Here is a 23,486-nt window from a genome sequence, read left to right as displayed (position 1 = left end):
ACAATATAGAGACAGGAAGGGGAAATCTAAAACACCCCAAAGCAGCCTTAGCTTGGTAGTACATGGAACCTCGCAGTGAGGCACGTTGGTTGGCTTGACAAAAAGGGAGCTTAACCCAACGCTCCTAGCTCTGATTCGGTGCCTGGACACCTACATATATATATAAACAGTGAGCTAAAGCCCAGTGAATAACATATGCATAAAGAGGTTAAGAATGAATGTCCTTTCAGTATTTAAAACAGTCAGTTAAACAGTATAACAATCATTCAATCTGTGGCTCATATTTCATGCCATAACAGTCATTCATAAACCATAATAGTCATATGTGGTACATCCAATAGCAAACAGTACAGTAGGTCTTAACAGACCGAACAGTCAATTGATGGCCATCATATTAGTAAACAGTAGTGGTTCCAACATGGGAACCGACAGAGATCTCTGTAACAGTAGCAGTAACAGTACAGTAACAGTAATTGCTAAGGATGCCACGAATACAGTTCGCAAATAGGACAAACATTCATTCAGTAAGAAATATCGTTTCAGAAAGCAGTACAGTTGATTGTTCAGAAAGTATTCATGATTGAACATATCTTTATAACATTGTTACTCACAGAGTTCTGGGCTACAAATAGGCTAGTGAGCGTCCTCGGATGCCAACCCTACATAGTTACAGGATGAACACACACTAAGTTGCACGTTTGGGAAACAATAACTTAGTCCCTATCTTGACTCGGTGTGGTTCCATAGCATTATCCTCATTAAGATGCCTTAAACTAGGCCAAGAAATGCCTAGGATGAAATGAGGATACAAAGATGCACTTTAAAACACTTTTCAGAATTTTCAGAAAACAGGGCTCTCGCTCGAGCGTGGCTTTCTACGCTCGAGCGGACATGCAGACAAAGGATCCCCGCTCGAGCGTGACTTTCTTCGCTCGAGCGGACTGTAAACTACAGTAAAAGTACTGGATGCACAAAAATCATGCTCAATGGGCGCTCGATCCACGCTCGAGCGTGAGACTCAGGTCCTCGCTCGAGCGGGCATTCCCTTGCTCTAGCGGACTATAAACACATGCAAAGTACTAGATACAAGCATTTCACGCTCGAGCGTTACTTTCCCCCGCTCGAGCGGACTGCATGAACTCAGAGTGTACGCTCGAGCGTGAAGTCCTACGCTCGAGCGTGGGTCCAAATTCTGGAATTTCCAGATTGAACCTTCAAGCTCAAAATCAAATTTCAAAGCATCAAAACCGATCCTTTTGGGCTAATTTTCTGCAAAACACTTTAAAACTCATAATATGACATGTTTTGAAGATCAATTTGCAAAATCAACGCCCAAAGGTAAGTAAATTAAACACCATTTTCAAATAAACTTCAAGAACAAAATGAACATAAGACATGCATGTATTCGATTGAAATCAAAGCTTCCAATATATGATCAAGTAAGCCAATCCGTCCAAAAACATGATGAATTCATAGACTTCAACCAAAATGTAAACATGCATGTAGAAATTTTCATGAAAACAACCTCAAAACTTAACAATGTGTACATACATGCATGAATTGCGACTCAATTCAACATATTAAGCCCAATTCTTGACTTAGATGAGTAATTTACCAAGAGCCATGCACGAACTAACTCAAATACACACTAAAAAGGAAGAACTCCCTACCTTAAGTCTTCAATTTCAAAAATGAGAGCTCAATTATGCAATTATCCTTCAACTCTCTTAATCTCCAAGCCAAATCTGGAGGAATCAATCTCTCTTCTACTCTCCCTCACTCTCACACGGTTTTGCTCTCAAAAAGGCTGAAGAAATGTTGTGAATCAAGTGTAATAAGGCTTCAACATGGCTTAGGTAGTGGCCCACTAAGTGGCATAGTGGTAGATAAGTCCAACTAATGTAATTCAACATTATTTGATCCAATTTAATCATACCAAAACAAATTTCAATTAAACATGCCATAGAATCACATAAATTCCAACTAGCATAAAACATTAATCAATTTCGGATTCGGCCGCTGATAAGGCCTTCAATTTGCAGTTTAAACATAATACACGAACAGATAATTTAGCAGTCAAACAGATAGACGCGCATTTAAACTAATACACTCAATCAATCAGTTCATAATTTCAGTCAATCAGTTAGTTAACATGCTGTAGACACCCCATTTTTGACCGTCCTCAAGACTTGGACGTCACCGTTGGAACACTCGGTGATTATCCATGTTTGTGTTCGTTTGGAGTTCCCGGAGGTCTCGGCTCGCGCGCCTTGCCTCAGGATCCCCGAACTCGACCGTTTAGTGTCTGGTTTCACACCAAACACTTGAATCTTGCCTTCGAGAGGCAGAGTAGGGCTTGTAGACCATCCCCACCCATCACCGGCAGTAGCTAGAGGCCACCGGCTGGTTTTTGCTGCCATCGGCACTTTTGTTTGCCGGTCGGCACACTTTATTGCCGGTCAGCATATTTTGTTGCCGGTCGGCACTGTTTTTTGTCGAAATGACATTTTTGGGCAGCCGACCACTGTTCATCCACTTTATGGAGATATTTTGTGCCAGCTGTGATAGCTGGCACCAACTCTTCCCCCTTCCATACACGTGTATGGAGGGATCTCCCTCTAAGCAAGCTTGTTGTATAAGCTTTGCAAGAGGGAGTCTTATAAGAGGAGGGCTTTCCTCTTGGATCTAGGTTAGAAAGTTAGAAGCAAAAACCAGCCCTTAGAGATATAGATACATATTATCTCTATACCTCCCTCTCTCTCCTCCTTTGTGTGTGTTTCTTAGCTCAAAAGTGTGTTTTTACCTTACTTTTGCACTATTACACACACCATTACACCTTGCTCCGAGATTGAAGGACTTGGGGGGTTGTTTCTTGAGTTTTTGGACTGGTTTTGATCAAAAGAAGGAGGCTAGACCATTTGTTCTTCAAAGGTTCTTCAAGGGTGAGCATCTTGACTTATATTCCCCAAACTTGCAATAGTTTTTTACCTATCTTGCTTGCTGTTTTAGCTCTTGTGTATAACATAAAAAGGGCTTGTATTTTCCTGCTCTAGCACTTTCATTAAGGTCATTTTGTGGTTTGAGTGCAAACTCACCCTTCTAGGCCTTGTTTGGTCCATTTTGGTGCCTCTTTGATAAGGCTTTGTTCACTTCAGCTTTTTGATCTCTTCACCACTGAAAATCAGTATATTTTTGGTGTTTAAAAAGATGGTTTGAAGTCTTGCATAGGGGAGGGACACCTCTCTCCCTACATGGTTTTGTTTCCTTGCTTTATGGGCTCAAAAGGGTAGCATGTGTGCTTGATGATTCTTGGCCCCATTTCAGAAGTTTTTAGGTGTTTTAGGTCATGTGGGATCTCTGTTTTTGGCCAGATTTGTGCCTCCTTGTATGCTTGTAATACTTGCTTTGTATTGCTCCATTTTGCTTAGAAGTGTACCTCATGATTAGGCCTTGATTCTTGTGTGTGTTGGCTTAGTTCCATGAAGCTTTTAGGATTGTTTTTCCATGCTTAAAGTCTGTTGGTTACCCATTTGGTCATGCTTGGTATGTTTGTCATAGGTGCTATGTATTTTGGCTTGAAAGCTTTGAGCATTTTGACCTCTAGCATGCATGGTTGTGATTACCCTCATGATTTAACATCATCTAGGACCGCATTTTAGTCCAAGAATCATGTTTGTATGTGTGCATGCATGACCTCTTTTATGCCTCAAGGGTGTACCCTCTTATGCCTAGGAATGAGCCTTAGTGCATTTGCCTCTTGGGAGTCACCTTAGCTGCCATTCTAGGAAGGCTTGGAGTCCTATCTTGGTCCGCAAAATTCTGTTTTTACTTGTTTTAATCATGCCATGAGAGGTCATGTTGGTGGGGGTAAGTTGTCCCCTTTTGTGCTTTAATCTTGGGACCATAACTTTGCTTTTTAACATGAGATGTTGCACATCATTTTGAGCACTTTTTGGTGCTGTTTTGGGGTGGACTAAGGTCTGTCCCTTTATGGTTCAAGGCTCCATCGCATGCTTGTTTCATGTATGTTGCATGATTGCTTCATTAAGCCTCGTAGCATGCTAATCCCATTTCCAAGTTGGTCTATGTTTGCATCACATTTGCACCTTGTATGCTTGGCATTGCACATTTGTCGTGTTGGTTGCATAGTACTTGTTTGTGTCTTGCATAATTGGTATCATGTTGCATTTGAGCCTTGCGAGCATGACATGCATTGCATTCACTTGGTTTGGGGTGTCGAACCAAGTGTGGGAATCAAGGAACATTCATACTTCAAGTGATGTAATGTGCCTCGATTCCCGGTCACCGGGTCCTTTGACTCCGACATGATAAGGCTTCAGATTTCATTTTGTTTGTTGCATGCATTCTTACATTAAGTGGCAAATTTGATCCCTTGGGTCATCATGCATCATTGGTGGCTCAAGGATCAAAGGTCATTCTTCTTTGAGTTCAAAACATGATAAGAAGTACAACCATGCCCACATGTACCTGAAAACCCCATGCCATGCACTGTCTGTTCTCTGTTTGCTGTCAAATTGTCTTCTGCAGGAAGTTTCTGCCGACCGGCAGAATTTGGTGCCGACCGGCAATCTCTGGAGTGCCGATGAATCCAATAAAATGCCGATGGAAATTCTGCAGTGCCGGTGGGAATTCTGTCCGGCCGGTGGTGCTCTGCAGGGTGTAAGGAACTTGCTCTAGTACTTTGGCAATTTTCAGAAAGGCAAGGCAGCACAAACAGAGGCGGCAGGAGTCCAGTACGGGTTTTTCGAGCGAGTCAAATTCCGAGCATGCATCATCTACGCATCCCGAGGCAAAGGCTGCGGCCACCCTCTTCTTTCTTTTGCTTCTTTTCTTTTAATTGATTAGAAATTTTGTAATAATTTTGTTTGTTTATTATTTGGGACTGTAATATTTTATTTGTTTATTATTTTGGGACTGTAATATTCATTTGGACCCTCTGAGTGAGGGTAAATATGTAATAAGTGTGGGTGAATGTGTGCATGTCTTCCAATCCCCATTTCTTCCTTCCCTTTCATTTACCTGCTTATGATGGTAAATTAGGGCATTTTTTTTGAAATTAGCATACCTTATGCTGTGCATACGTGCATTTATTAGTATTACATGCATTAGGCTCGGTACATCACGCTAACTGCATTTGTACTTCAATTTACAAATCGAATATGTGATAATTGATCGCATTACATATGCCATATTTAGGTTAACCGAGCCTATTCTGATTACATTCTTGCATGCGTTGCATTAGGCAAATTAACATGAACTAGGACATGCATATTCGCTAACTAGTTTATTATTTTGGCACGGAGTACAATGTAAGTAGTTATGCTTTAGCATCCAGCATGCGTGCGAGTGTTGCCATGACAGTATGCTTGCCATGCGGCTAAGTGCTTATATGAGATAAACTGCTTGAATGCCTGTGGATGGAGGTCAAATTGCTTAAATTCGGATAATGCATTAAAACTATGAATTTTAAGCCCACTAGATAGTGGCAAAACCATCTTTTCCAAAAGCCCACTTGAGGGTGGCAAAACCTGCATTTTAGCCTACTTGCGAGTAGCAAACCATTTTCAAAACAAACATGAAATGTTTTGTTCCAATTTGGGCGGTTTGGTCTATACTTATTTGCTGCGCGCATAACATAGTAATTCTAGGCTAACAATTGGTTTAAGAAACACATAAAGTTCTCAAAAACGGATATCACGGTTAGTAGAGGCCGGTCTTCGGACCGGGCGAAAGGGGGTGCTCATAGCTGACCTTCCCCGATCGTACCCAAGCTCCCGAGCCAAGACAACTCCGGTGATGACGGACATGTGGCCTTCGGCACCGAGTCAGGGTTTCCTAAATTCTCCCATAAAAAAAATATTTAGGTGGCGACTCTGTATCTGGCAAAGCAGTCCATGTTTGGCACTACTTTTTCAAAAATCTGTTTCTCAAAACGATTTGCCAGATTTGGACTCTTTGGTTCAGATTAAGAACCGTGACCCAAATCGAGTCTGAACTGTAGCATGAGGCCCACGGGCGCGTCTACAGTTTCTGGCGACTCTGCTGGGGAAAATTAGAGGGCTTGACTCGAACTTGTGATACCCCATTTTGATTTCATTTATGTGTCTCTTTGCATTGCATGTGCATTGGTGCGCCTAGGAACACAGTGTTTGCCATCTGCCATTCCTTAACGGTTTGCCGGAGGCTTGTCTTGTCAAGACATGTCCATAAGGCTAACCGGTTATGGGCTCTGACAGTATGGGAGCACAAACCCTGGTTTTTACCGGGGCACCCTTTTGACCATTCGACCTAGTGCATATTCGGAATCCATAGTGACCATTCCAAACTAGGACAGGTTGCTTACCCGATAGGTTGTTTGAAACTGCTGTGTGCATAGTGAAACCCTAGTTCCTGACAAAATAGGACAGGGAAACCCTACCCCAACGTAGGGGTGTTTTGGCTCTCTCTTACTTGCTATGTGCTTTTAGAGTGTATCTCTACAGGAATGCATATACCAGTTTACAAGTCTGGGCATCAGGCCTGTGGGCATTAGCATCAATATTTGGGGAATCAGTTTTACCTGAGAGTATCTGTTTACAGGCAGATATTTGGGAAACAGTGATCAGTATTGGGTACATTCATCCTAGTATGCTCAAATCTGTTCCAGTGAAATTAGGCTGAGATGCTCTCTGTTTTCCCTTTTGCAAGGTAGTCCTGGAACCATAGCTTCAGAAGGCTCCGACATCCCCCGAGGTTCATCGGACGTGTGCTGATAGACTTTGTCAGGTCAGAGATTCAGTTCAAGGGTAATCAGGGCCAGAGAAGGCTAGTCAGGCACAGACCACCAGTACAACAGCTACCAGATCAGTGATCTTTGAGCAGTCGGGATGAGATTTCCGAGCCTATTGCCGACACAGATATACCGGTTGCTCAGTTAGATTAGAACAGTATGTCGAGTCTGGAAGAGATGGTGCGCCAACTCCAGGATAGTATGAAAGCCATGCAGCAAGACATTGTCCGTCAAGCAGAATTCGCCAAGCAACAGGCTGTGGTCATAGCCCAACAGGCAGAGACAATTGCCAGATTGGAGCAGCAAACTGGAGTATCTACTTCGCACCAGGCTCCTCCCCCACCAAGAGTTCCCATACTCGGGAAGGCAACCCATGTCCAGGATGATACGGACATTCCAGTCGGGCCAGCTCCACTCCCGATTCTGCCTCAACTATCCAAGGCACCCACTCCTATCAACCAATCAAATTCTCCCTTCGAGCCCGAGGTGGAGCCCGTGGCATTAAAAATGCACAAGCTTGAAAAGCTGTTCAAGAAATCTCAAGGTGTGAAGTCCATTCCGGACTTTGGAGACGGATACACCGACGCAGCTGTAACTCTGCCGGACAGGTTCAAGATGCCTCACATCGACCGTTTTGATGGGTGAGGAGATCCCGTGGTCCACCTGAGCTTGTTTTCAGATGTTTTACGCCCGATGGGCTTGACAAGATTACAGAAGCTCTCCCTTTTCGGCAGGACCCTGTCGGGTATTGCGGTCACCTGGTATGCCAAATTGGAGGATTCAGTGAAACGAAGCTGGGAGGAGATGGCCGAGGCCTTCGTCGCACAATATTCATACAATACCCAAATTGAGATTACGACCCGTGATCTTGAGACGATGAGGCAGGAGCCGAAGGAGGGCTTCTCCGAATTCGTGGCCCGCTGGAGGGCCAAGGCCTCAATGATGACCATTAGGCCAACAGATAAGGAACAAATACGGATGATTGTGCGCAATCTCCAGCCTAAGCTAATGCAGAGAATGATTGTAATCCCCTTTCCCACTTTCTCAGATTTACACGATATGGGGGTATAAATCGAAGATGCAATGAGGCAAGGTCTGTTTGACCAGGAGAAGGAGCAGCCTAGGAGGGCGTTTACCCGCAGTTCGAATGCGACCACCAGCGGTGACGTAGCTGCAAGATCTTCCGAAGTGGGCATGGTCGCCACCACCGCACCAAGAGCAGCCACCTCCTTTGTTGGTGCATCCACTTCAAACCCCCGAACTTCAGACTATCTACCCCGAGGCAAGAGGGTTTTCACCCCACTCTTTATGTCTTTGTCTAAAGCCCTGGGGGTCCTACTCAGGAAAGGACATCTGAAACCGTTGGAACAACGGCCTCTACCCGATCCTCTCCCTCCAAAGCATGACCTGACTAAGTATTGTGCTTTTCATCAACAGACCGGTCACGACACCGACAGTTGCGTTCGTCTCTGCCACGAGATACAAAATTTAATTGACAACAGAGTCATCCCCGCACCAGGTCCTGCAAAGTCTATCGACACTTGATCAGTGGACTTGTGGGGGATAATGTGATGTGATCGAGGGATGAACCACCTGCGGGCGGCACTCAGTTTACTCCGGATGTGGCATATGGCACGCACTGTTTTGAGCATTTTGCGAATGCTAGCTTTTGTGGTCTCTGACTTGGGTATTGGGTCAGTCTTGTCATTTTGTACTGAGTCAGTCTTTTCATACTGAGTCAGTCGGGTCTGTCTTGTTGTATCGAGTCAGTCCTGTTTTGTTAGAGTCAGGTGATTTCAGGGGTGCTACCTCAAACATCACCTGCTTGTTTTGTGTTTATCTTTTCGTTTTCTTTTGAGTCTGTTTCTGCCTTGGAGCCAGTAATGCCAACAGATTTGAATGAACAACAGTGGATTTTCACACTCTTGTGTTTGCTTCTGCCGTGTGCCAGAAATTCTAAATGAGATGGCAGTATTTGACTAGAAGCTGTGTCTTTTTTGTGCCTTGAATTCATCGAATCGACCTAAGTTTCCCAAAACTTTTTCGAAACATTGTGATAAAAACGAAGAGGAAGGAATTCCTTAGGTTTTGTAAAATTTGATCAATTGAGAGAAAGAGAGACATGCTAAGCCCTTAATGATTGAGATCATGCTTGTTAATGTGAGTACTGAGAAGGACCCTGGCTTGATCCAGATTGGTTTTACACTGTCTTCGGCGCGAGCGATTTGTCGCTTTCTTAAAAAAATTTCAAAAAATGTTTTGCGCGGTCTTGCGAAGACTTGTGTGGAATCGCTCTTGAGATTGTGCAGCTTAGGATCGCTCTCAGCCTCGAGATTCGGCCCCTCACTTTCAAACCTTGAACCTGAATTTAGAACGTTCAACGGCCAACCACAACGTGAGGCCTGCGTGGCCATTTTGAAGCAGCCCTCGAACAAGAGGCAAGAAAGCCAGATCAAGAAAATCAGATCAAATCAAAGAAAGCTTGTAAAGCTAGATCAGAAGCCCCCCCTCTCAAACTAGGGGCAAAAAATGTCAAATATGCTCAAAGAGCCGAAGATGGATCCTTCAGTAAATCAATACAACAGCCACTCTCCTGGATACGGATGGCTTCAAAACCCTAAAACCATTTGGCGTGGACTTGTTACACTTTTACCCTTTGAGAGGCTCGCTGGGCCGAAAACCCGGAAGGGAGACCCAGGCAAAAGTTAGAGCAAGAGAAAAATACAAAAAAGAAAGAGCAAAAAAAAAAAACAAAAAAAATGCAAAAGAAAAAAAAAGAAAGAGAAAAAAATGCAAAAAAAAGAAAGAGAAAAAGAAATTAAAAAAATTGAAAAGAAAAGAAGAACAAAGCTCGCAAGGTCGAAAACCTGCAACGGGCGCCTTGGCAAAAGTTAGAGCCTAAAAAGGAGAGGATAATACCCGAGTGTACCCCACCCGAACTACGTATGGCTTGATTCCCATGTTTGGGATACGTAGGCAACTTCATTCTGAAGTCCAGCCCTAAAACACTTCAAATTCGATCATGTCCATGTGATGGTTCTAGTCATCTTTGTCTTTTCTGTATCCGGGAGTTCGGTTGCAATCATCGCTCTGAGGATTGATTACAATACACTACGGTGCCATTCAGACAAGGGGCAACTTTCTGTTGTCATTCAATGCACCGCGGTGTCATTCAAACAAGGGGCAACTTTCCGTTGCCATTCAATGCGCTGCGGTGCCTTTCAAACAAGGGGCAACTTTCCGTTGCCATTCAATGCGCTGCGGTGCAGTTCAAACAAGGGGCAACTTTCCGTTGCCATGTAGCTCTCTTCGAGCAAGGGGGCAGTTTTCATCCAGATCCGAGGTTGTACGTCTCAAAAGTAAGTTCCGCACTTGTTAAGCATCGGCCGTTCGCAAAAATAGTTTTTGAGAATTTTTACTGAGGTTGACTAATTTTCTCGAAAATTGTTCCATCTTTTCCAAAAACTGGACCATTTCTTGGACCCAAAAAAGGAAAATTTTCAGTTCTCATAGCCTGACTTGCATGATTTCAAATCAAAAATCGAACAAGTGTGTTAATCTAACTCTCATGTTGGTCAAGATTGTTTTAGTAGAAAACAAAACAAAAAATGGTCAAAATAATGAACTAGGGGCACAGTTGAGTCAGGCTTCCTGTCTTTTCCCTGTCGTCAATGCATTTGCCAGAAAGGGCACTCTACTTGCCGGAAAGGGCACAACTGAAGTCAACAACAAAGGGCTGAAAGCTCTCTCATCCTCCAAGCAACGAGGTATCAAGCTAAGTGCGAAGCACGAACCGGAATGGGACAAGATATTCCACTCCCATATCTGGACAGATCTGATCATGTCCAAACTCCCCAGCGGAGCATCGTCAACCGATGTCAATTGTAGATCTACTGTGCGTCTGGTCGCATTGCAACCCCTCTGTGGGAGAAACTCACTGTTGTGAATAAGAAAGAGAATATAGCAGAATGCTAGGGGCAAGAACCCACAATTTCCAGCTTATCCATCAACCACCCAGGGGAGGGATAAAAAATGAGAGATTGAAGAATAGAGAGATGTGCGCTGAAAGAAAAAGTGAGGAAAAGGGTTTTGTGAGAAAAGCCGAGCTTGAAGGCCGAGTGATGTGAGGATCACAAATAAGAAAGGGTGGGAAACAATACCCGGTGAAACAGGCTCCTTGTGCACGTCTGTGTGTCGTGTCTTTTGTTTTGTTTGTCTCAATTCTTGCTTTGAGTCGTTCCGAGCGTGTCTCGATGTGTTTAGGTTGTTTGCCTTTTATTTCCTTGTTGATTCGTTTTCCTGTGTTCAGTCATAGGCTCAATACTTGGTCGAAAACTCATCTCTCAACTTCAAAAATAAAATCATTTTGTGCTCGGAGTGCTGTGCCATTCTCCACATTTGTGCAAAACTGGAATTTGTTCTTTCTTAAAACCGCAGGGTTCAACCCAAGTCATGTCAGAACAGTAGAACCAGGACCTATTTGAAGCTGTATGGGTTCCAGACTACAAAACAAAAGAAAAGAGGGAAAATCGAAGCATCTGAGTGTGTTTCACCTTCAGCAAATTCCGTGATTATACTCCGAATGTACCTCTTCAGGCCTTGTCACTACTCCGAAGTATGGGTGTGCCCCTACCTCAAGCTCAAGATCAGGTCTGCTTCAAGCCAGAATGGCAATCAAAGTGCTCCCTCAGAAAACCAGTCCTTGCTAGGAAAGAAAGGTAGTAACTGCGTTTTGGAAGTATAAGCAAGAGTAACCCACTTTCAGCTCAGATTGTTTCTGCGGAATTTTCAATTCATGTCTTCGATGCGTAGCTCATCGTCAGTCGGCATGCACGAGGTGTATCCTTTTGAAATATATATTGTGACCCTTCTGAGAGGTAAATCGGAGGTTGTGTTTGAATTGGTCTTGTTAAGGCTTGTATTCCTTTATTTGGCATTTTGTTCCAAATATACGTTGTCACGCCCGTTCCACTTGCATTGTGATGCACGTTCCAATTGCATTGTTATGCACCCACTTCACTAGCATTGTTATGCTCATTCATTGCATTGATTTTGCACATCTATCCAGCATTGTCATGCTCATTACATTTGCATTGTCATGCACCTTTTCACTTGCGTTGTCACGCACTTTCCACTTGCATTGTTATGCACGCTCTCTTATTCGGAAACACTAGGATACGTCCTTATGCTTTCCCTTCTCATTCGGAAACTCCGGGATGCGTCCCTATGTTTCTTTCTCTTTTTCCGAAACTCCGGGATACGTCCCTATGTTTCTCTTACCTTTCCGAAGCACCGGGATACGTCCCTATGTTTCTTCTTCCAATCCGAAACAACGGGATACGTCCCTATGTTTCTCCTCCTTGGGATACGTCCCTAATCCTTGGGATACGTCCCTAATCTTTGGGATACGTCCCTAACCTTGGGATACGTCCCTAATCTTTGGGATACGTCCCTAATCTTTGGGATACGTCTCTAATCTCAGGGATACGTCCCTAACCTTTGGGATACGTCCCTAATCTTTGGGATACGTCCCTAATCTCTGGGATACGTCCCTAATCCTTGGGATACGTCCCTAACCTTTGGGATACGTCCCTATGTTTCTCCCTCCTTTCCGAAACACCGGGATACGTCCCCATGTTTCTCCCTCTTCGGTTTAAAGCGTTCGGAATACGTTCCAATGCTCACACCATTTCGAAACTTTGGGATATGTCCCTATGTTTCTTTCTCTTTTTTCGAAACACCGGGATACGTCCCTATGTTTCTTTTTCTTTTTTCGAAACACCGGGATACGTCCCTATGTTTCTCTCTCCTTCTGAAACTCCGGGATACGTCCCTCTGTTTTTTTTCTCTTTTTCCGAAACACCGGGATACGTCCCTTTGTTTCTCTTTTTCCGAAACACCGGGATATGTCCCTATGTTTCTTTCTCTTTTTTCGAAATACTGGGATACGTCCCTATGTTTCTTCTCCCTTCTTTCCGAAACACCGGGATACGTCCCTATGTTTCTCCTTCTTTTTCCGAAACACCGGGATACGTCCCTATGTTTCTCATTTGTTTCAAGACACCGGGATATGTCCCTATGTTTCTCCCCCTTTCGTTAAGAGCATTTGGAATACGTTCCAATGCTTATACATTTCCGAAACACCGGGATACGTCCCTATGTTTCTTGCATGATCATATGTTGTGCTCGGCTTTGTGCATTGTCTTGAATTTTGCCCCTGCCTCCGGGCACATAATCTTATTTGTTTTGCATGTTTGTCTGAGTCTTCGGCCTTGTCAAAAATGGGTCGTCTCTGGGCTTTGATATTCACTCCCGTCATTGTTATGACTTTCGAGTTCTGTCAAAGAGGGGCAACTGTAGACACCCCATTTTTGACCGTCCTCAAGACTTGGACGTCACCGTTGGAACACTCGGTGATTATCCATGTTTGTGTTCGTTTGGAGTTCCCGGAGGTCTCGGCTCGCGCGCCTTGCCTCAGGATCCCCGAACTCGACCGTTTAGTGTCTGGTTTCACACCAAACACTTGCATCTTGCCTTCGAGAGGCAGGGTAGGGCTTGTAGACCATCCCCACCCATCACCGGCAGTGGCTAGAGGCCACCGGCTGGTTTTTGCTGCCATCGGCACTTTTGTTTGCCGGTCGGCACACTTTATTGCCGGTCAGCATATTTTGTTGCCGGTCGGCACTGTTTTTTGTCGAAATGACATTTTTGGGCAGCTGACCACTGTTCATCCACTTTATGGAGATATTTTGTGCCAGCTGTGATAGCTGGCACCAACTCTTCCCCCCTCCATACACGTGTATGGAGGGATCTCCCTCTAAGCAAGCTTGTTGTATAAGCTTTGCAAGAGGGAGTCTTATAAGAGGAGGGCTTTCCTCTTGGATCTAGGTTAGAAAGTTAGAAGCAAAAACCAGCCCTTAGAGATATAGATACATATTATCTCTATACCTCCCTCTCTCTCCTCCTTTGTGTGTGTTTCTTAGCTCAAAAGTGTGTTTTTACCTTACTTTTGCACTATTACACACACCATTACACCTTGCTCCGAGATTGAAGGACTTGGGGAGTTGTTTCTTGAGTTTTTGGACTGGTTTTGATCTTCAAAGGTTCTTCAAGGGTGAGCATCTTGACTTATATTCCCCAAACTTGCAATAGTTTTTTACCTATCTTGCTTGCTGTTTTAGCTCTTGTGTATAACATAAAAAGGGCTTGTATTTTCCTGCTCTAGCACTTTCATTAAGGTCATTTTGTGGTTTGAGTGCAAACTCACCCTTTTAGGCCTTGTTTGGTCCATTTTGGTGCCTCTTTGATAAGGCTTTGTTCACTTCAGCTTTTTGATCTCTTCACCACTGAAAATCAGTATATTTTTGGTGTTTAAAAAGATGGTTTGAAGTCTTGCATAGGGGAGGGACACCCCTCTCCCTACATGGTTTTGTTTCCTTGCTTTATGGGCTCAAAAGGGTAGCATGTGTGCTTGATGATTCTTGGCCCCATTTCAGAAGTTTTTAGGTGTTTTAGGTCATGTGGGATCTCTGTTTTTGGCCAGATTTGTGCCTCCTTGTATGCTTGTAATACTTGCTTTGTATTGCTCCATTTTGCTTAGAAGTGTACCTCATGATTAGGCCTTGATTCTTGTGTGTGTTGGCTTAGTTCCATGAAGCTTTTAGGATTGTTTTTCCATGCTTAAAGTCTGTTGGTTACCCATTTAGTCATGCTTGGTATGTTTGTCATAGGTGCTATGTATTTTGGCTTGAAAGCTTTGAGCATTTTGACCTCCAGCATGCATGGTTGTGATTACCCTCATGATTTAACATCATCTAGGACCGCATTTTAGTCCAAGAATCATGTTTGTATGTGTGCATGCATGACCTCTTTTATGCCTCAAGGGTGTACCCTCTTATGCCTAGGAATGAGCCTTAGTGCATTTGCCTCTTGGGAGTCACCTTAGCTGCCATTCTAGGAAGGCTTGGAGTCCTATCTTGGTTCGCAAAATTCTGTTTTTACTTGTTTTAATCATGCCATGAGAGGTCATGTTGTGGGGGTAAGTTGTCCCCTTTTGTGCTTTAATCTTGGGACCATAACTTTGCTTTTTAACATGAGATGTTGCACATCATTTTGAGCACTTTTTGGTGCTGTTTTGGGGTGGACTAAGGTCTGTCCCTTTATGGTTCAAGGCTCCATCGCATGCTTATTTCATGTATGTTGCATGATTGCTTCATTAAGCCTCATAGCATACTAATCCCATTTCCAAGTTGGTCTATGTTTGCATCACATTTGCACCTTGTATACTTGGCATTGCACATTTGTCATGTTGGTTGCATAGTACTTGTTTGTGTCTTGCATAATTGGTATCATGTTGCATTTGAGCCTTGCGAGCATGACATGCATTGCATTCACTTGGTTTGGGGTGTCGAACCAAGTGTGGGAATCAAGGAACATTCATACTTCAAGTGATGTAATGTGCCTCGATTCCCGGTCACCGGGGCCTTTGACTCCGATATGATAAGGCTTCGGATTTCATTTTGTTTGTTGCATGCATTCTTACATTAAGTGGCAAATTTGATCCCTTGGGTCATCATGCACCATTGGTGGCTCAAGGATCAAAGGTCATGCTTCTTTGAGTTCAAAACATGATAAGAAGTACAACCATGCCCACATGTACCTGAAAACCCCATGCCATGCACTGTCTGTTCTCTGTTTGCTGTCAAATTGTCTTCTGCAGGAACTTTTTGCCGACCGGCAGAATTTGGTGCCGACCGGCAATCTCTGGAGTGCCGATGAATCCAATAAAATGCCGATGGAAATTCTGGAGTGCCAGTGGGAATTCTGTCCGGCCGGTGGTGCTCTGCAGGGTGTAAGGAACTTGCTCCAGTACTTTGGCAATTTTCAGAAAGGCAAGGCAGCACAAACAGAGGCGGCAGGAGTCCAGTACGGGTTTTTCGAGCGAGTCAAATTCCGAGCATGCATCATCTACGCATCCCGAGGCAGAGGCTGCGGCCACCCTCTTCTTTCTTTTGCTTCTTTTCTTTTAATTGATTAGAAATTTTGTAATAATTTTGTTTGTTTATTATTTGGGACTGTAATATTTTATTTGTTTATTATTTTGGGACTGTAATATTCATTTGGACCCTCTGAGTGAGGGTAAATATGTAATAAGTGTGGCTGAGTGTGTGCATGTCTTCTAATTCCCATTTCTTCCTTCCCTTTCATTTACCTGCTTATGATGGTAGATTAGGGCATTTTTTTTGAAATTAGCATACCTTATGCTGTGCATACGTGCATTCATTAGTATTACATGCATTAGGCTCGGTACATCACGCTAACTGCATTTGTACTTCAATTTACAAATCGAATATGTGATAATTGATCGCATTACATATGCCATATTTAGGTTAACCGAGCCTATTCTGATTACATTCTTGCATGCGTTGCATTAGGCAAATTAACATGAACTAGGACATGCATATTCGCTAACTAGTTTATTATTTTGGCACGGAGTACAATGTAAGTAGTTATGCTTTAGCATCCAGCATGCGTGCGAGTGTTGCCATGACAGTATGCTTGCCATGCGGCTAAGTGCTTATATGAGATAAACTGCTTGAATGCCTGTGGATGGAGGTCAAATTGCTTAAATTGGGATAATGCATTAAAACTATGAATTTTAAGCCCACTAGATAGTGGCAAAACCATCTTTTCCAAAAGCCCACTTGAGGGTGGCAAAACCTGCATTTTAGCCTACTTGCGAGTAGTAAACCATTTTCAAAACAAGCATGAAATGTTTTGTTCCAATTTGGGCGGTTTGGTCTATACTTATTTGCTGCGCGTATAACATAGTAATTCTAGGCTAACAATTGGTTTAAGAAACACATAAAGTTCTCAAAAACGGATATCACGGTTAGTAGAGGCCGGTCTTCGGACCGGGCGAAAGGGGGTGCTCATAGCTGACCTTCCCCGATCGTACCCAAGCTCCCGAGCCGAGATAACTCCGGTGATGACGGACATGTGGCCTTCGGCACCGAGTCAGGGTTTCCTAAATTCTCCCATAAAAAAAATATTTAGGTGGCGACTCTGTATCTGACAAAGCAGTCCATGTTTGGCACTACTTTTTCAAAAATCTGTTTCTCAAAACGATTTGCCAGATTTGGACTCTTTGGTTCAGATTAAGAACCGTGACACAAATCGAGTCCGAACTGTAGCATGAGGCCCACGGGCGCGTCTACACATGCTTAATGATAGATTGGCACTAATCAGTGGTGAGAATTGTCACATATATGGTGTGTGCCCTTTCTTCTAAACACCTCATTCAGTAGACCTCAAAGCAACAACATGTACACCAACATCAGCCCTAAGCACCATGTAGCAGGCCTAAGCACCATTCGGTAGACCTGAGCACCAGCATTAGACCTACACTTATATGGTGTGCACCCCTTCCCCTGCCACAAAGTAATAACATATAGCAGCTTGTCATATAACAGTATCCAGCAGCATGCCTCCTATACCAGACAACCTCTCACCTGCTTCAAGTTTGCCACAATATCATGCACTGAGTAATTGATACTGTAGACGTCCCCCGAACGCCCCGGGAGGGTGAGCTCCCGTTCTGTTCATTTTGGGGTTACTATAGTTCGGACTCTCGAATTGTCACGGTTCTTAATCTGAACCAAAGAGTCCAAATCCGGCAAATCGTTTTGAGAAAACAGATTTTTGAAAGAAGTGCCAAACATGGACTTCTTTGCCAGATTACAGAGTCGCCACCTAAATATTTTAAAATGGGGGAATTTAGGAAACCCTGACTCGGTGCCAAAGGCCACGTGTCCGTCATTGCCAAAGTTGCCTAGGCTCGGGAGCTAGGGTACGATTGGGGAAGGTCAGCTATGAGCACCCCCTCTCGCCCGATCTGAAGATCTGCCTCTACTAACCGTGATATCCGTTTTTGAAAACGTTATGTGTTCTTACTCCGATTATTAGCCTAGAATTACTATGTTATGCGCACGGCAAACAAGTATAGACTAGATTGCCTAATTTGGAAATAAGCATTGCATATCCGTTTGTCTTGGAAAATGTTTTGGAATTTGCTACTCGCAAGTAGGCTAAAATACAGATTTCAACGAGTTTTTCCAACTCAAACAATCCAACCTTCACCCACAAGCATTCAAACAGTTTATCTCATATAAGCACTTAGCCACATGGTAATTATGCTATCATGGCAACACTCACACGCATGCGGTATGCTAAAGCATAAATACTTACATCGTACTCCGTGCCAAAACAGTAAACTAGTTAGCAAACATGCGTGATCCTAGTTCATGTTAAAAATGGCTAATGCATCGCATACAAGATGTACTTAAGATAGGCTCGGCTAATCCTAAAATGGCATATGAAATGCAATCGATAACACGTATTCAATTTGAAATTGAAGTACAAATGCAGTTAGTGTGATGTACCGAGCCTAATGCATGCAATACAAATGCATGAATGCACGCATGCATAGCATAAGGTATGCTAATTTAAACGTGCCCTAATCTACCATCATAAGCAGGTAAATAAAAGGGAAGAAAGAAGTGGGGATTGGAAGACATACACACCACTCACACACACTTATTACACAATCGCCCTAGCTCGGAGGGACCGAATAAATATTACAAATTAACTAACTCGTAGCTAATTAATTATTACAAATTTCCTAATCAGTTAACAAACTAATTTAAGCTAGAAAAAGCAGTAAACCGCCTCGGGAGGAGAGCCAAATGCAGCGCATGCTCGAATCCTGCTCGGAAGTGTATGACCATGCATAGTCTGCCTCTGTTTTCCCTGCCCTGCCTCTCTGAAGATTGCCAAAATCTCAAGGATGCCTCTCTGGGTACTGGGAATAATGCCCACCGGCAGTGAATCGTGGTCACCGGCACAAGATGAATCAATCGGCTGGTGATTTACTGCCGGTCGGCAATAAATACGGCCGGTCGGCAAAGAATGCCAGCAGAACCTGCAACTTACAGCAGCAGAGGACAAAACTTGCATGGCAATACAATTCAAACAATATATGCACCAATCATGTCCCTTATCATGTTTGTGACTCAAAAGGGCATGTGTCTCGATTCTCGGACCACCAATCACGCATTTCCATGCATGATGGCCCAAAGAATCAAGTGTGCAACTTTCATGTCAAATGAAATGCAAACCAAACAAACAAATCAAGGCCCAATTCCTATCACCAAGTCAAGGAATAAGACATGCATGCAAGATGCAATGCAACCTAGGCATGCAAGTTAAGGATGCAACATGGCATGGCAAGACACTTATGCAAGCATACAAGCAAACATGAGGCAATGCGAACTAATGAAAAGGTGGACTTATACATGATTTAGGCAACTCTAAATAGGCCTAAAACAGTGGCCAAAATGACCAAAATAAAAGGACTAAACACATACACACATGCACATGTTAAAGGGGCCAACACTTAGGCACAAATGGGACAACTCTCAAACACATTCAAGAGGGTGTAAACATGGACAATTAGCATGCAACATAAGCTCTGAAAATCATGTTAAAACATGGTGCCAAACCAAGCAACAAGTCAAGCTAAACATGCAATAAATGGCCCAAGTACTTGAAGCAAGTCAATGGGGCTTGAACCATGGCCAAGTCAACCAAGCCTCACAAGGCTAAGAAGACTTAAAATAGGTTCAAGGCAGACCTAGATCATGCAAAGGGGCCCCCTAGATGGCATCTAAGTGGCTCAAATTCAAAGGCACGCACAATGGTCAAAACATGGAGCATGCACGGCAAGCTTCCAAAGCTTCAAAGAGACATCCAAGGCAAACATATAAGCATGCAAAAGGGACTGAAATAACATGTACGGTGGTTCCAAACCACCGAAGTGATGCAAGCAACACATACTACACATTCACATACTTAAGGCCAACAAGCCGGAATGCAAAGGGGCTATACTAAGCATGCCAAATCCGACCCAAACAACTATGGACAGACCTAAAACATGGCAAAATAAGCACAAAAGCTTCACAAGACTAAGCCTAAAACATGCTTGAACAAAGGCTAACAACCTAAGGCATATTAAGGCAATAACAAGGCATTACATGGTAGGTATGCTAAGCATGCATGGTGTACCAAAACCCACACACAACAAGGTTATATCATGGCATAATAAGCATGAAAAACAACCGAGACATGATCAATACATGCTCTAACATGGTGCTCTCTCAAGAGGCCAAAAAGGGTCCATTTCAAGGACAACAAGGAGAGGGGGTGGCCCTCCCCTTTTGGAGACTTCAAGGAACCATCTCCGCCACTGAAATCCCTCAAGATTTCAGTGGTGAAGAGGCCCAAACACCAAAGTCTCGAAACTTGCACAAAATAGCACAAAATGGGGCCTTTCAAGGCCTAAGAGGGGTCAAACACCTCCAAACCACAAAACACTCTTAATAAACAATCAAGAGGGCTAAAAAACAAAACTTTTTTTGTGTTATACAATAAGCACGAAAACAGCTCTAAGATAGGTAAAAATACAATGTAAAAATGGGGAATAAAAGGGTTAGTTTCTTACCCTTGAAGCCCCCTTCAACAATGATGCTCCAACAGCCCTCCTTGGCTTGAATCCAACTCCAAAATACCAAAACCAGCCCCTTAGAACCTCAGGAGCCAAAGAAAGGTGAAACACTAGGTGTTTGTGTGCAATAGTATGGACTAAAACACCTAGAACACAAAGAGAGAAAAAGAGAGATAGGAGATATGTATGAACCCTAACCCTAAAACCAGAGCTTCTCTCTGTGTTTTTCTCCCCAAAAATGTAAAAATTCTCTAACCCTAAAGCCAAGAGACAAGACTCTCTCTTATAGAGCCTTTTGGTCTTGTAAAGCTTACAAGACAAGCTTCTAAAGAGAGAGATCCCTCCATACACGTGTATGGAGGGGAGCCAACTGCAAGACAGCTGTGATAAAATATCTGCAAAAGCAGATGCACAGTAGTCAGCCGGCCAAAGATGCCATTTTGGCAAAAAGTAGTGCCGACCGGCAACAAATAGTGCCGACCGGCAATATACATTGCCGGTGGCATCAAAAACCAGCCGGTGGCCTCTAGCCACTGCCGGTGGTGTGTGGGGATGCCTCACAAGGCATTCCCTGCCCCTCCAAGGCAAGATGCAAGTGTTTGGTGCAAAACCAGACACGAAACAGTCGAGTTCGGAGATCCTGAGGCAAGGCGTGCAAGCCGAGACTTCCGGGAACTCCAAACGAACACAAACGTGGATGATCACCGGGTGTTCAAACAGTGACGTCCAAGTCTTGAGGACGGTCAAAAATGGGGTGTCTACAGTTGCCCCTCTTTAACAGAACTCGAAAGTCATAACAATGACGAGAGTGAATGTCAAAGCCCAGAGACGACCCATTTTTGAGAAGGCCGAAGACTTAGACAGACATGCAAGATAAACAAGATATGCGTCCGAAGGCAGGGGCTAAATGCAAGACAATGCACGGAGCCTGACATAACTTATGATCTTGCAAAGAAAGCTGTAACGAAGCACACATGCGACAGTTTTAAGCTAGCATCCACCGAACTACACTACAATGCAGAAATGATGTAAGAGAATTATGCAATTCTCGATACGTCTCACTCGGAGGATACAATACCTGTGCGGCTCGTCTGGTTGCACTAGCTTTGAATGAACCGTACATACAATATCGTGCCTGAAAAGAAAACAAACTTAACAGGTACAATATTGTTAGCAACATGCATGACAATGCAAAAATGGATGCAAAATGATATGCAATATATACAAAACAATGTATAAATAATGCAAATGAAGATGCAATGTAATTGAAACAATGCAAACTATATGCAAAGAAATTGAATCATGATCCAATCACGAGTGGTTTGAAACCACACCCATGTCAAATAGATTGATGGAGGTAACAAGTCTGTCTACCATAGAACGGTCAACTGAACTATGAGCATCGTAGACAGACAGAAGAACAAGTATTTGGGGGGATTGACACAAGTGGGGAAATGACCCGCTGGGGAAAGGACAATGATCCTAATGCCGGATGCAATAATTACACTACAATGTAATATATATATGTGTGGATATGCGGGAGAGGAGGTAATGGATATGGCACGCGGGCCAAACCAAATCTTGCCTAGGCAAGGCATGTACGCATACAAGCCACGTCTAACACAGAACGGTCCACTGAACTATGCTTCGACACGAGAAGTATGGGCACATACCAGACCAAGCTCAGCATGGAAAGGCGCAAGCCATAGGTGGAAGGTGATGCAATGAATGCATGCAATCTAAAATGCAATGGATATGGCACGCGGGCCAAACCAAATCTTGCCTAGGAAAGGCATGTACACAAACAAGCCGTGGCTAACATAGAACGGTCCACTGAACTATGCTTTGACACGAGAAGTATGGGCACATACCAGACCAAGCTCAACATGGAAAGGCACAAGCCATAGGCGGAGATGACGCAATGAATGCATGCAATCTAAAATGCAATGGATATGGCACGCGGGCCAAACCAAATCTTGCCTAGGAAAGGCATGTACACAAACAAGCCATGTCTAACATAGAAAAGGTGCCGCGACCCTCAAACCAACATACCAGCGTGGAATAGGCGCGTACACATGCAGAACTGTGCTTTAACGTGAAAAGTAAGGGCACATACCAGACCAAGCTCAACCTGGAAAGGCGCGAGCCATAGATGGAAGGTGATGCAATGAATGCATGCAAATTACAATGCAATAGCTAGAAATATGCAATGGAATGGATATTTACAAAATGCATGACAATGCAATATGATGTGATCTACTGGGGGAAATGCAATGGATGCATGCAAGCTACAATGGAAATGCATGACGATGCACTATGATGCAACGGCTATGATTGCAGCTTTCCCTATCTTACCAACAGGGCGATATACTAGGTTGGTTCAGTATCCAGAACTAGGGCGCAGACATGCTGCCTCAATCTATGGGGCTTCCATACAGATTTCAAGCCGAGGATACACCCCTGGGTATTTAAACCAGACTTTAGTCTCGGAACTCCCGAACCTTTGCGTTCTAGGCATAAGCCGTTCGAACTCTAGTTTCCACCGTCCCAGTTGGTCTTCTAGGAACTCACCGCAAACATAGGCAGGTGGCTTTACCAGACCACTGAAAGTCGTTCGGGCACGACAAACATCGAAGGAATTGCACCTTTAGAGGATTTAGGGTCTCCTAGACCGGGATGCAAAATGTATGCATGACAATACACGTGAACTTGAAATGCGCAACAACGTGCGGCTTAAAACATGAATGACAATGCAAACGAACTGTGCACATCAATGTGCCAAAGGTTTTGCACCTTCCAAGGATTTAAGGTCTCCTAGACCGTGCGTGTTTAAGGTCTCGCCAGACCAAGCCACAATGTATATGATATTGCCAACAGTCGTTCGGGCACGACAAACACCAAAGGACTTGCACCTTCAGAGGATTTAGGGTCTCCTAGACCGTGCGTGTTTAAGGTCTCGCCAGACCAATGATAATACCTGTGCGGCTCGTCTGGTTCCACCAGCGTCAAATGAACCGTACATACAATATCGTGCCTGCAAAGAAAACAAACTTAACAGGTACAATATTGTTAGCAACATGCATGACAATGCAAATGAAAGCGAGACAACGCAGGTCGCAAGGAATGTAAGACAAT

The sequence above is a fragment of the Camellia sinensis genome, chromosome 7 (genome assembly GCF_055761805.1).
Source record: "Camellia sinensis isolate YWXY chromosome 7, ASM5576180v1, whole genome shotgun sequence".
Lineage (NCBI taxonomy): Eukaryota > Viridiplantae > Streptophyta > Magnoliopsida > Ericales > Theaceae > Camellia > Camellia sinensis.
This window is presented reverse-complemented; position numbering follows the sequence as displayed.